We start from the raw sequence: 14,740 nt of genomic DNA, 5'->3' as shown, positions 1-14,740 counted from the left end.
TGAGGGCGACAGGCCATTGGAAGAAGCAGAAGCCGGCCCCTGGGAGCTCAGGCAGGTTAGTCCTGGGAGAGAAACGTTCGGACGGGACCAGGCAGAGGACCCCAGATATGATAACGTCAGGAAAGAGGTGGCTGAGATAGATGGGATAGCAGTGGAAGGGAAGGTCAGAGGTCCAGTACCCTACTTTATAGTGAAGAAAGATCTCCTGTACTGTGTGGTGCAAATGCAGGAGCAGGAGATGCATCAACTTCTGGTGCCCCGAAAACATCAAAAAGCCATATTAAGCCTCGCCCACAGTCACTTGTTTGGAGGACACTTAGGGGTAGAGAAAACCCAGGCCAGGATCCTGCGAAGGTTCTTCTGGCCAGGAATACATGAAGATGTCAGGCGATACTGCACCTCTTGTCCAGAGTGTCAGCTACATAGCCCTCGCCCACACTTACGGGCCCCTTTGATACCTCTTCCAATAATAGAGGTACCATTTGAACGCATAGCCATGGATCTGATTGGGCCCCTAGAGAAGACAGCTCGGGGCCACCAACATGTGCTGGTTGTACTAGACTATGCAACCCGATACCCGGAAGCTGTCCCACTACGCAACACAGCTTCCAAGACAATAGCTAAGGAGTTAGTACAGATCTTTTTCCGGGTTGGGCTTCCCAAGGAGATGCTGACTGATCAAGGGACACCTTTCGTGTCTAAACTGATGAAAGATCTCTGTTCATTACTCCATGTACAAGCCCTACGGACCTCTGTATACCACCCACAAACAGACGGCCTCGTGGAAAGGTTCAATAGGACCCTCAAGGCCATGATCAGGAAAGTGGTGAGCCGGGATGGGAAAGACTGGGATACCCTATTGCCTTACTTCGTGTTTGCCATCCGGGAAGTTCCACAAGCCTCCACAGGTTTCTCTCCATTCGAACCACTATATGGGCGCCACCCCCGAGGCATATTGGATATAGCCAGAGAAGCCTGGGAAGAGGAGCCAAATCCCGGAAGGAACATAGTTGAGCATGTACTACAGATGAAGGATCGGATAGCCCAGGTTATATCCATTGTACGAGAACACTTGGAAAAAGCACAGGAGACCCAACGGACCCATTATAACCACCAAGCAAAGCTTCGACGGTTCCAACCAGGGGATCGAGTAATGGTCCTTGTGCCCACAGCAGAAAGCAAGCTGTTGGCCCAGTGGCAGGGACCCTATGAAGTAATTGAAGCCGTGGGAGAGGTAAACTATAAGGCATGGCAGCCAGGCCACAGAAAACCGGAGCAAATTTACCACATCAATCTTCTAAAACCTTGGCATGATCGAGAGGCATGCTTAGTCATCCAGGAAACTCTTCCCCAGGAGGATAACATACATGAGCAAGTAAAGATATCACCCGACTTGACGCCAATCCAAAAGATTGAGGCAACCGATATGATTAATCGTAACCGAGATGTTTTCTCTACAAAATCGGGGCGGACAACTGAGACCTATCACCATATCCGCACGATCCCTGGAGCCAAAATAACACTGAGACCCTACCGAATCCCAGCAGCCAAAAGAGAAGAAATCAAGTCTGAAGTAAAGAAAATGTTAGAATCAGGCGTTATTGAAGAATCCTACAGTCAGTGGTGCAGTCCAATTGTTCTAGTGACCAAACCTGATGGTACCACAAGATTCTGTAATGACTTTCGCTGACTGAATGAAGTATCCCAGTTTGATGCATACCCCATACCACGCATCGACGAACTGGTTGACCGACTGGGTAGTGCCCGTTTCTTGACTACACTGGATCTGACAAAAGGGTATTGGCAGATTCCCCTGACCAAAGAAGCTAAAGAAAAGACAGCGTTCTCCACCCCAGACGGGCTATTCCAGTACACTGTTCTCCGTTTTGGGTTACATGGGGCCCCGGCCACATTCCAGCGCCTCATGGATAAGCTGCTGCGCCCCCATACTAGTTATGCAGCTGCATACCTAGATGATGTCATCATCCATATGCCAGACTGGGGAACCCACTTGGAGAAGGTTGAGGCAGTACTACGCACCTTAAGGCGGGCTGGCCTCACCGCTAATCCTGCTAAGTGTGCCATAGGACTAGCAGAGGCTAGGTACCTGGGATATATTGTAGGAAGGGGTATAGTGAAGCCCCAAACTAATAAACTAGAAGCGATTCAAAATTGGCCCCGGCCGACCCGAAAGAAGCAGGTCCGTGCATTCCTAGGCATGGTAGGCTACTACCGACGGTTTATTCCCCACTTCGCCAGTAGGGCAAGTGCTCTAACGGACCTGGTGAAGGCTCGAGGTCCAGACATGGTAAAGTGGACCGACGCTGCAGAGGGGGCATTTGTAGACCTTCGGACGGCCCTCTGTAATGACCCCATACTCATAGCCCCAGACTTTACCAAGGAATTTATTTTACAGACAGATGCTTCTGAGGTGGGGTTGGGGGCAGTTCTGTCACAAATGAGTGGAGATGAAGAACACCCGATTCTCTACCTAAGCAGAAAGCTGCTCCCACGAGAACAGAAGTATGCAGTAGTTGAGAGAGAATGCCTCGCTGTCAAATGGGCCATGGAGACGCTGCGTTATTACCTCTTGGGCCGGCGATTTACTCTTGTGACGGACCACGCACCCCTCCAGTGGATGCAGAGAAATAAGGAAAAGAATGCAAGGGTCACCAGGTGGTTCTTATCCCTCCAACCATTCCAGTTCTGTATACGGCATAGGGCTGGATGCCACCACGGCAACGCTGATGGTCTTTCACAAGCACACTGCCTGGCGTCCCAAGTTGCCTAACCCTATGGTGTTGAGCAGAGGGGGGGGATATGTGATGGAGCAAGGCCGGATGGCTACAGGAAAGTACTGAGGAGCAGGTATGTTAGCTCCAGGCTAAGCAAATCCCTAGTACCATGGGAACCAAAATGGCAGTTGCTCCAGGCTAATCAAGGCACCTGGGGCCAATTAAGAACTTTCTAGAAGGCACCGGAGAGAGCTACATTGATTGGAGCACCTGCAGCCAATCAGGACAGGCTAATCAAGGCACCTGGTATAAAAAGGGGAGCTCACTCCAGTCTAGGGAGGAGGAGCCAGAGGAAAGAAGTGCGCATGAGGAGCTGAGAGCAAGAGACACAAGGAACTAAGAACTGAGAGGGGGTACTACTGGAGGATTGAGGAAAACACCATACAATCAAGCAGCATCAGACACCAGGAGGATCCTGTGGTGAGGATAAAGAAGGTGTTTGAAGGAGGCTATGGGGAAGTAGCCCAGGGAACTGTAGCGGTCAAGCAGCAGTTACAAGTAGCACTATAGAGACTGCTGCAATTCACAGGGCCCTGGGCTGGAACCCGGAGTAGAGGGCGGGCCCGGGTTCCCCCCTAGCCCCGCTACTCCTAATCAGACATAGGAGTAGTTGATCCAGACTGTGGGGAAAACCACTGAGGGGAAGAAATTCGTCAATAAGCGCAGGACCTACTAGAGGAGAGGAGGAACTTTGCCACAATGGATATATGGTGTTTGTGTAACTGTCATATATAATGGCAATAGCTATGTAATAAATTGCAGAGCCATGTGATAAATTGCATTTATCATGCACCATTGATATCTCATTAATCTATCTCTGCTGGAACTTATTCTAACATTCCAAACATATGAACAGCTTCAAAGAGCTCCTATTTATTGGCTTTTTTAATTAACCTGCCATAGAAATGTTTCTTTTGTTTCCCACCAGAGGATCACTTTTCCATTGGGGGAAGTTTTTCTGGGCTGGATACATAGCTCTTGGTCTGGATTCTGCCTGTGAGGTGGCACACAATAGCCACAATGTACTAGAGAACCTGTTCTACACAGTCTCTGCTCCAAGGAGTTTGCAATGTAAGTGCTTGAACCTGCAAATGCTCCAGGAAGAGAGATATCCATAGGCATACTCCCCAGTAAGAGGCCCTTGGTTAGCTTCAACTTGCCTCGGGGAATGATGATGTTGGATTAGATAGAGGGAAGTTTGCACAAAATAAGGTTATGAAGAGGTCTGCATCATTTTAGTCATATTGAATTTACTTATTTTAATTTTATTAGGTTGGCATGGACTTTGACATCTTCAAGGCTTTATGTGCAAAGCTAACTGTCTGAAAAGAGGCAGCACATTTTAGATTGAGTGTAATCTTGGGATGGGTGCTAATCTAAGTAACATTAAAAAAACCTGATGGTTTTTAAAACTTATTTTAATTAAGCTTTTCCCATTCATCTTGACAAACCCCTGCATGAGTTCCTTCATTCTTCCACAAATATAGATAGACCCAGTTGCACATAGGCAGGCAGGCGTGCGCACACACAATCTCAGCAGAAGGGCCAAACCTAGAGTCCGTTCTCCTTTTGCCCAAATGGGGTTATGTTTTAAGATGCTAAAGGACCAAGGGGTTTTAGTCCCAGCTCTGTGCATTTGTATGACTTGTATATCAGTTCAGTTTGTTATCTGCAGAACATGGTTTCTTTCCAGAGCCCTGGAGACTTCAGCATGGCCATTGCTCCCATAGAGGCCTGAGGGAGGGGTACGGTTCCTTTAGTGGAAGGGGCAGCTGTTCATTAAAAATCACATTTATTAACAATCTCCTCCCCCCCAGAATCTTTGCTTACACTGAGTTTAGGTTGCTAGATTTCATGTTCCATGAACCCAGACCATAAAAAGAGGAAATAAACATCTACCCTGCACTCATCAGTTCTCCTTCTCAGCCTCAACTACCTACTTTTCACCACCAGGTGTCCAGGTGGCTCCACCCTCATCCTGGACACCTACAGGTACCCTTGAACTTTAACCTAGTTTCCTGTGTTTTGATGATTAATATCGGGTTAATGTGGTTTTCATAAATTGCCTTTTTGTGCAGTTCTGTATGTGGTTTTGTATTGGTGCATGCATGAACGGTAAGTGAGGGGTGATGTCAGGTTGCACGCAGAAGCTCTGACAGTTTTCTGTAATGCTTAGGGAAGCATGTGTGAACAGGGGATCGATGCTTATGATTGCTCTAGAGTTGGTATGAATTTTTTATGGAGAAATTACACTGTTCAAATCGGTGCATGTATGTGCTCTTTTGTTTGTTTTACTTGTGGTTGGAACTACAGCTCCATGTTAGTTAGCACGACTGTGGACATAATGAGGTGATGGAAATGTATTGGTGAGAATGAAACCATGTTTATACATACAGTGCTGCAGTGGAAAACATGAGTTGTGTGTAGATGCGGTGCTGTATTACTTAATTACCCATCTCCTTGCTTTTTACACTTTGGGTTGGTGAGATACTCAGTCTCACTTCCCCTGCTGGCCATAGGAGCCACACTCCTCCCCCGGGTTCCCCATGGTGCCTTGTATCCTGCATACCTCCCTTCCACAAACAGCCTGAATGGCTTCCAAGTTAGTACAGCACCTTTCCTTCAGTCTCCAACATTACCTGGCGCCTACAAGCCAAGGGGAGGAGTGAATTAGAAATGCCTGGGCTAGCTAGGTGATGCTCCTTATCACGTCTTCAAAGTGCATTACAGATGTTGTTTATTATTAGTTGTTGTAAACACCCTGCGGGGGAGGTGAGAACTGTTACCCCCATTTTACCTATGCAGAAACTGACACCAGGAAGAGTGAACCAAGTCTGAATAGTGAGTCAGTGGCAGAGCCAGGATTAGAAGTGAGGAATTTCTGACATGTAGGCCCTGTTCTTTCCTCCTGACTCCATTGAGGAAATTAATTCTTCTTCCTCTTTCTGTTCTGTATACAAACAAATGGCATGCAGCAAGTAGCCATCATTATAAGATTTCTTGTGCTTAAAACTGTACAAAAGCCTTTTATTCCCAAAGACTAAAAACTGCAGCAGATTATGCTGACATCCCAGGACATTGCAACTACTATTTTGGGGCTTGTTAAAATAATTATATATCAAGGAAATCCATTCACAAGTGCCCATATGTACACCAGTTCCTTGTTGTGCCATTGTCCTTTACACATTTGTAGAATCTCTGTGGAGGTTGGATAAAGGTCATTGCAAATTTTAAATAAGAGAAATGTTTTGCCTTGCATATGTTCCTGCATAATAAACTGTCTCTTCGGAATAACTTGTTTTGTGTCTTCGATGGATGGTGCAAATGAATTCTAGTAAGGTCAGTACTAGACAACCATGTTTACTTACAGCTTTGAATATCCTACCTTAAAGGGACCCAACCGTAATTAACAAGTCTGAAAATTCCCCTACCCTTAAAATAATTATTATTTATATCACCACAGCATCTTGGATCCCTAAGCATGGACCAGGACCCAATTGTGCTAGGGCCTGTACAAAGAGAACAAAAAGAAATGCTTTCACAGTTCACTTGATTACTGGAGTGTTGTTTAAAAAATACCCTTTCCAAAATGAGCACTGCAGCCCTCTTAAAGTTCCAGCTCCCGCACTGGCATTGCTGCCTATAGTTTTACCTTGGCATGATTTGAATATATGCCACACCATGGAGCCAGTGGAGATTCCAGTTCAATATGATACAGTGATTGCAGCACTGTGAAATTTTTTTCAAGCAGCCTTAGTTGTACGTGTTCTTCTGAGGTGCACAGGCCCTGAGATGTTGTATATGTTGGCTGTTCGATGGGCCGACTTGCTCAGTGGAGAGTTTGGCCTAAGCAAAAAACCAAGTATAACAAATAATGAGAGAAGCCACCTGTGTGCAGCAGGGAGTTGCTCACAGGTTGGGGGCTCATGAAAGCAAACTGTGCCGGCACTCATTGCTGAACCTGGTTCTTCATCACGGACTCCAGCTTTCTAGGGAAGTCACTCCAGGAGACTAGGTCCTGAGCTTGGCTTTCTGCCTCTCTCTCTTCCCTCCCCTTGCCTCAGCGTTTAGTTGTCTGAGTTTTGTAGGCAACTAGGGAAAAATCTCCTGCTCAGACTGATTGCTAGGAAAAGTGTTTGAGTTGAAAGGGGAAATCTTCCAACTGAAAAGGAGCTCTCCTCCCTTCCCCCTCCAATACTTGGGCAGAGGGCAAGTTAGGCGACCTCAGAAAGCTGAAATTGCCATTATGTTGTTATTTCTGAAGGCAAAGTACCTCCTGTGAATAGGGAGTAATCTCTACAGTCCAGGTAGCTCACACAGCCTTCATTGACAAATAGAGCCTTTGGAGAGCATTTCAAATCTCTGTTGCTTCCTAAGAATGGACCCAGCAGGAGGGCAGTGGGGGAGTGTGATATACAGGTGCTTGTGTCACGTGCACATGCATGGCTGCATTGTAGATTTTTTTTTCACCCAGCAGATATTTGTGTGTGTGTGTGTGTGTGTACGCGCACATGTAGTTTTTACATCCAGGAGGGCATATTAGAACACAACCCCGCTCTCTGTTGCTTGCATTCCAATTCATTGCAGATAATGAGGGACCATGTGTGTAACCCAAAAAGAATTTGCCCCGATAGGTTTAATTTTGGGCCCTTCAACCTTGATAATCTCTTTTAAACAGCTGGCAAGGGAAATTTACTTTTCTGCCATTCTTCACAGTGTGTGTAAGAGCTGATTGCAAAAACTCCCTTCCCCCAGATGCCTGGACTAAGAATGGAGGGGGGAAGCCAATTTTGACAGTGCAAGTGAAAGACTGTGGAAAAGAATGTAGCACTTGCAAAGGCTGGTAAAAATGGATGCTTCTCCCTCCTCCCCCCAGCACACAAGTGTTACCTATGGCTATTAATAAGCTGCTCAAAGAGAACTCCTGCTTTTGTAGTAATGGCCAGAGAATATTTCCTGAGCAGCTAAAATCAGTGAATATAAAAATATTGTACGACCTTTGTCCAAGTGCTGGAGCATGCATTTCTAATGGTGCTCTTGAAAGAGAACGTTTTGTCTTGCACATGGAGTGAGTCCTCTGAGCTGCTTTTCATTTATTGTAGTATGAAATGAAGAAGGTGCTGTTGGTACATATTATTTTTCATGCTCATATAATATCAGGAAATGCAGTCATGAATAAAGGGGTTAGACTGTACAACTGAAAAGCTGAAGAGATCCTTTAATTGGAATCTTTAATACAGTTTGTCACTTTGGTGTCTGAAGAGTGCAATGATGTTTTTGTTTCATGTTCAAAAATATGACTTTATAGACTGGATTTCATTTGTTGCTATTAGAGGAGTTTGGTTATACTTAGTGGCTGTTAACACAAAGTAACTCCCATTTACATTATATTTATTAACAGTGATGCTATCAGTAGAATTGTTTCAGGTGCATAGTCAATCCTCCAATACATCTCTGTTTTTTCTTTCTTTTTTTTCAGTAGTTGAATTTTTGGGACGGGACCATCTAATATACTGTTTGTACAGCACCTAGCACAGTGGGGCCCCACTTCTAGTTGGCCCATAGGCCCTACCATAATAAACATGTTAATAATAATTATTATTATTTCTGGCTCAAGTGTTTTCTAGCGCATCTTGGAGATTTCTAGTTATTTTGATTCTGCACCCTTTTGTAGAAGTGAGTTCTATTCTTGAGATAATATGACAATGAAAGGGCTATTTCTTCCTGCTACTTAAATTGAAATGATATTGTTTCCATTTCTATTGATCATTTTCTAGCCTTATCGCTGCTGTATAATCAATAACATGACATGTGACAGGCTAGAATCCAATGTTAGAAGTGTGTAATAGTCAGATGATCTCAGCGAATTTAAGAAAGTCTGGATAATTTCATGGCCAATAATAACACTGTTAATAAGAGCAATCAATTCACATGCTTCAGGGCAGTAGCTGATTGCTTCAGAGATCAGAAAAGAAGTGTCCTCACAGTTACCCACACTGTGCAGTTGGCCAGGAGCAGTATAGGGATTATATTACTTTCTTCAGAAGGCATAGCCACACTTGCTAGAGGCTGCATGCTTGACTTGATGGATCATTGAGCCAGTCTGATATGGTAAATTCTTTGTGTCTATCATTTAAATGTAGAATCACACTTATAATCAAAGCAGAAAGCTTAAGACTTGTCAGCATTTGAAAATAATAAGTGGCTATTGTCATCAGGAATATTGTCTCTGTTAATCACTTTGGGAATAATATCCATGGTAGAGGGACTATACTAGGCAGCAAAGAGTTTTTGCAAGTGATTAAACACAGTGTGATAGATCCTGATCTCATTTCCACCAGAGTAAATCTTAAGTAGCTCCACAAATTCTGATCTCCATTTACGCTAGAGTAAATCGGGGTCCTGTGTTCTCTACAGTGCATTGATACATTTTAGTTTTAGTAGTTGCAGACTATGCCAAACAGCATCAATACCCTTGCTAGGTAAGGGTGAGTCCCCACTATCTCTTACACAGTATTTCTGCAGCCACTGAGATGTTGCTTATTACAAAGTGGACAAGAATAACTATTTTGCCTCTCTAAAAAGTCCAGTATCCATAATATGTAGGTATTGGTACAAGGCTGTTTTCGTTTTCAAATATGCTGAGCTAATGGCTTTTCATGCAAGCTTTTCTCCTGAGAAGTTTGCAGGAATATTCAACATGTTGTAACTCCATTTAGTCCCAGTGGTTGGTTTCTGGATTTATGTTGTCCCACTTGTCTTTCTGAAATTCTGGGCTTTTCTTTTCTCTGCAACTATTTATTTAAAATATGTTTTACCTGTGATATCCAGAACAGGATGTATCATCCATGATTTGTACCATGGTTGTGCAGTATAAAGGGGATGTGTGTATGGCATTCTAGTTATTTATTATTTTTAATATTTACATCACACTGTTAATGGGCACAGTCTTTATGCTGCTATATTTCATGGAACAACAATAATCAGGATTAGTGCCCAAACTCACCCACATTCTTGGAGTTTTTATATTGGTAGTTGAAATAACAATAACACCAAATAAAGCTCAGTTTCTGCCCTAAACTAGGCTGTTCCTAAATTTCCCAAAAGGGCCTCTCTGCCTCAGAAGCTTTAATCCCTCTGCTCAGAGAGCCACTCCCACCTATATAGCCAGGGCGGAGTTAAGGAGCTGCACCTGCTATAGCAAATTAGTACGAATTTGGTGCAAACTTCTGTGTAAATAAGGCCTAAATTAGTATGTCCGTGTAGGGTTCCAACACCTGCTAACAGGGTGTGTCAACAGAAGACACTGCCATTCTGTTATAAGCATAATCAGTTTGCGTGGTGTTTTTCAGAAATAAAAGACCCTGCTTCCCAAAATCTTGCTGTCTGAAGATGAAAATCTTGCAAAGTACTGAGTGCCTGTTTGACTTTAATGAGAGCTGAAAATACTGGGCACCATGCACTAGGTGTTTAATTAGCCAACCACAAGAAATGAAGATAACAGACAAAGAAAGATGAAGTAAGAAACGAGGGATGGGCATTACAGCAAATAAAGATAATGAGGTAGATGCTATGTTGTATATAATGTTTGCCATTTCAAATGTTTGTCATTGGTTTTCTGTTTTGTTCTATCCTTTTGCATCCTCTGTGATGGAAAGGACAAAAATGACAGAACTAGCCTTGACTTCTGAATTTGAAAATGGATTTCTCAACCACTAGCAACCCTAGGTGCAAATTAGGTATGATGGAAGCTTTGCATGAGCCTCTTTCCTGTCAGCAAGGAGTAGCTGTCCATACATGGCAGCCCACAGTCCATATTTGCTTTTGCATTTTGCGTTTTTCTTTCATAGCATAGCTTCATTTAAAAAAAATTCAACCAAATCTGTGGCTAATTATTGCAGCCTAAGTGCTGGCACGTTATTCGCCAGTAGAAGTGCATCCACTCCACAGCACAAGGGGTAAGGACCCCCAAATTCAGAACAATCATGATTTACTGTGCAGCTTGGGCAAAGTGCATTTGTTGCCTTGGAAACAAATAGCAGCAGTGAACAACTAAATGAAATTTATGGAATCAACTTCAATAATTCTTGATTATAAATGTGCACAAACGTACAGAATTTGATGAAGATACATAGTATGCAGATGTGAGGGATGATAGTAAGTTATATAACTGCTTTGGATACATTTTTGGACTGCCAAGAACATGTTCTCTTTAATTTTTTTCCTGAGAAAACTGTCTGTTTCTTTTCATAGCTTTGGCATTTAATTTTAATTTTCAGGGTATGTTTTAGCTTAATTGGCACACTGGATGATTACAGTGTGTTGTTTTGTCTTTTGCAAACCCTGATTCAAATCTAACTCAGGATAAAAATAAAATTCAGACTGTAGAGTGAAATGTACTGCAATGCCACACTCCAAATAGTATGTGAAATATAAAAAAAAAATTAATACATTTATATAGAACATCTCTCCTTGTCCCTTTCATTCCCCACACCTTGTTGTCATATCCATTAGGAGAAATGGATGGTATTATGAGTACAGCTCTACCACAGTTATTCGGGTCATACAGATAGTCTGTATATTTATATATATACATAAAGATACACCTCTACCCTGATATAACACTGTCCTCAGGAGCCAAAAAATCTTAGCGCGTTATAGGTGAAACCGTGTTATATCGAACTTGCTTTGATCCGCTGGAGCACGCAGCCCCACCCCCCCGGAGCGCTGCTTTACCGCGTTATATCCGAATTTGTGTTATATCGGGTCGCGTTATATCGGGATAGAGGTGTATGTATATTTCCAGCACATAGAAGAAATCACAGCTAGGTTATATTTTTTTATTGATGCCTCTGGTTTTACCTGTGGGTTGATAGAAGTGCAGGAAGATTAACGGACTTACCTAAGGACTATGCAGCGAATTGTTGGCCCGGTCCTGACTGGAATTCAGTACATTTTCATGGATCCCGTGCCTCTACCCACCACAATGCCTGATTTTCATCTTTCTCTGGAAGGTTGGGAGGAGCACTGAGGACCCTCATTTTTCCCCTTCCCATGACACCTGTGTGGCCAAGACTTAATGCTGTAGCCATCATCCTTCAAGCCAAGAAGGACTACACATATAGACAGTGGGTCTCTCTCTTCTCTTTAAAAGTCATATGTGGTCAAGACATGCTGTCTCTGCAGAACTTCCAGGGCTCTTATGAGTCTGGGGTCTTAGAGGCCAGGAACCAAACCTGGGTCTCCGACAGGGGGATACTTAAATCATAAACTCCTGTAAACTGGCTACTTAAATTACAGGAAAACTCCGCAGGAAAGAGATCCTTTGCCTTTAGCATTCCTGAAGTGCATAGCATAATATTGATGTTATATCAGTGAGAGATATTAAATGAGCAATTACATGTGGCCCATATCACATGGCTGTTTTAATTTCAGTCTTCTCTGATCCTTTATCTCCTTTGCTCTTGTCCTGTCCTAAAAGATAGTTGGGCTGCCTTTTTTTTTTTTCAGAGGCAGTGCCAGTGCTGCTGTAGGATTCTTAGGCTATGTCTACACTACAGGACACCGGTGTAAGGTCTCCCGTGTAGCCGCTCTTTGACTGCAGGAGAGAGCTCTTCTTTCAGCATAATTAAACCACTCCCAATGAGCCGCATTAGCTGTGTTGGCAGGAGAGCCCCTCCTGCCGACATAGTGCTGTCCACACCAGCACTTTTGCAGGTGAAACTTACGTTGGCCAGAGGTGTGTGTGCTTTTTTTCCACACCCCTGACTGACAAGCCTTCCTGACAAAAGTGGTATTGTAGAAAAAGCTTTAACGAGTGGAGAAGAATATTATAGCTAGGAATCTAGACCATGCCTTAAAACTGGGGTTGTTGTAATTCATTCAGGGAGTACAAATTTTTCATCTGACATTACTGGTCACATTTATAGTTGGAGCTTGTAAGGTGCTGAGTGTCCTTAACTCTCATTGACTTCTGAGGGAGTTGAGGGCATTCAGCACTAGGCAGGAGGTGCTCAGTACTTCAGAAGATCAGGATCTGATATTTTGTACTGAGTTAGAAGAGCCATACTAATGCAAATATCTAGCCTGTAATAATTCCGGCTTCTGCACTTGTATCAGCAATTGCAAAGAGGTTAACTAAAATCATTTCTGGATGATGGCATATGCACAACTGAGCACTTGTAGTGAGATAATTACAGTGCATTTTAATTTATTTTTACTAAGCATATTTCTAATCTCTGCTAGGATCAAAATTCAACTCTCACTTAATTCAAGATGTAGGATCCTGTAAACCTGAAAGACTTCTTTCCAAAATACAATGCACATATAATGATTTCTAAACTGCACTCTGATGTTTACAGAGTGCTGTAACTATTCCCATTACCATAAAGCAGTGTAAGGCAGATTGAACTCCATTAGGAGCTAAATTTAGTGACTTGCTAACTTCTTTTTGATATGTTTTTATAATTTCATTGTATTATGACACTTGGTTTCAAATTTGCATGAGTAAATGAGCCTCTCACTGAGTCAGGTGGTAAGATTTTTTACTTATCTACTGTGAAATAAGGCATTTAAAAAATAGTAAGACTAGAAAGTGATGTATCTCTGACATAGTTAGTTTATATTTTTTCAGCAGTGCTGACTGAACATTTTTTAGTACTAATGATACAATAAAGCTATTTGTACAACATTTAACAGGCAAAATAATTGTATATTATGAAGAATTTTGCAAAGAAGCTAGTATATTTTGTGTAGGAGTAACATTTGTAAAAAATACAAATTTACATTTAATTAAAAACAGAAATGAAATGGACATGAGCAACACATCTCAAAGAGCAACAGTTACGAAAGGTTAGTAACCATTTTTTCCATGAAATAGTCTTTGAATTAATCAAAACTAAAATATTGCAGTTCAATTCAAAATAATATCATTAGTGGACATATTTAATATTAAAGAACCACTTTAAAGCAGGTCCCCAAAAACTTGTTTTAGTAAGATGGCTACTATTAAATACCAGTTGCTCAGTAAAGCATTTAGTGTTGATTAAGCACCATTCAGCAAGTATTGTTCTATAATTCTGTCACCTCAGTTAACGTTTTAATTGTCAATTTCTATTTTATTACTATACAATCACGATCATTTTAAAATCAAAGTAACTATATAATTCAAGACCAGCATTGGGTTTGAGCTTTTTGAGATCTGTTATATTTTTCCCTACAGTACAGTGACTAAGGATAAGTCTATGCTACCGCAGTAAGTCGACCTAAGTTATGCTACTCCAGCTACGTGAATAACGTAGCTCAAGTCAGCGTAGCTTGGGTCGACGGGAGACACTCTTCTGTCGACTTACCTTACTCTTCTCGTTTCGAGTGGAGTTCCAGGGTCAACTGGAGAGCGATCTGCAGTCGATTTGGCGGGTCTTCACTAGACCCGCTAAATCGACCCCTGGTGCATCAATCACCAGAACATCAACCCGGTTGTAGTGTAGACATAGCGTAAGATGACGAGAGGCACTGTCCAATCTACCTGCCCAACCTTTTGCTGCAATGTGTGGCACGGGGGTTGTCTTTAATGTTGAAGAAAGTAGCTAAATTAACAGTCCTTGAGCCTGAGGTCATTATCCCTATGCACTGAATAGGTATAGCACATGCTGTGGTAGCATCAGCTTTTCCTACACTGCACCTCAACTCTTGGAAGGATCACCCCTAAATCTGAGATGATACCTCAGTCTCCATGTTACATTCAGTCTTTGGATTCTTTTCTATGGAGATTCTCAGCAGAGCTGCGAAGTGTGCTGATGATTTTTGTGGTACCTCTCCATTAAGAATTGGATGGAGACCATGGGTCCATTTCACCAACACTGGTCAGATTGTAACAACATTCATTCACTAGTGACCTGGCCTGGATTTGACCTGCTAAAGTCTAAGGTATGAAAGACCCTATT

General features: G+C 42.7%; 1 protein-coding gene across 18 annotated transcripts in view; it reads left to right on the top strand.

The window, feature by feature from the left end:
- The window catches only part of NEXMIF (neurite extension and migration factor), a 226,612-nt gene that overhangs the window by 147,794 nt on the left and 64,078 nt on the right, over positions 1-14,740 (top strand). The window contains exons 1-2 of one of the 18 annotated variants that reach the window (XM_039487177.1): positions 10,304-10,358; positions 13,597-13,646. The exons of 15 other annotated variants lie outside the window; for them this stretch is intronic. The gene's annotated coding sequence lies outside the window, so the exon portion shown is untranslated. Of the gene's footprint in view, positions 1-3,164; positions 3,216-10,198; positions 10,359-13,596; positions 13,647-14,740 lie in introns of those variants that run through there. 2 more of the 18 variants (XM_039487182.1, XM_039487184.1) reach the window with 2 other exon arrangements.

Source organism: Mauremys reevesii, linkage group 9, assembly GCF_016161935.1.
Source record: "Mauremys reevesii isolate NIE-2019 linkage group 9, ASM1616193v1, whole genome shotgun sequence".
Lineage (NCBI taxonomy): Eukaryota > Metazoa > Chordata > Testudines > Geoemydidae > Mauremys > Mauremys reevesii.
The sequence above is the reverse complement of the archived record's forward strand: the minus strand, read 5'-3'. Positions and strand labels throughout refer to the sequence as shown.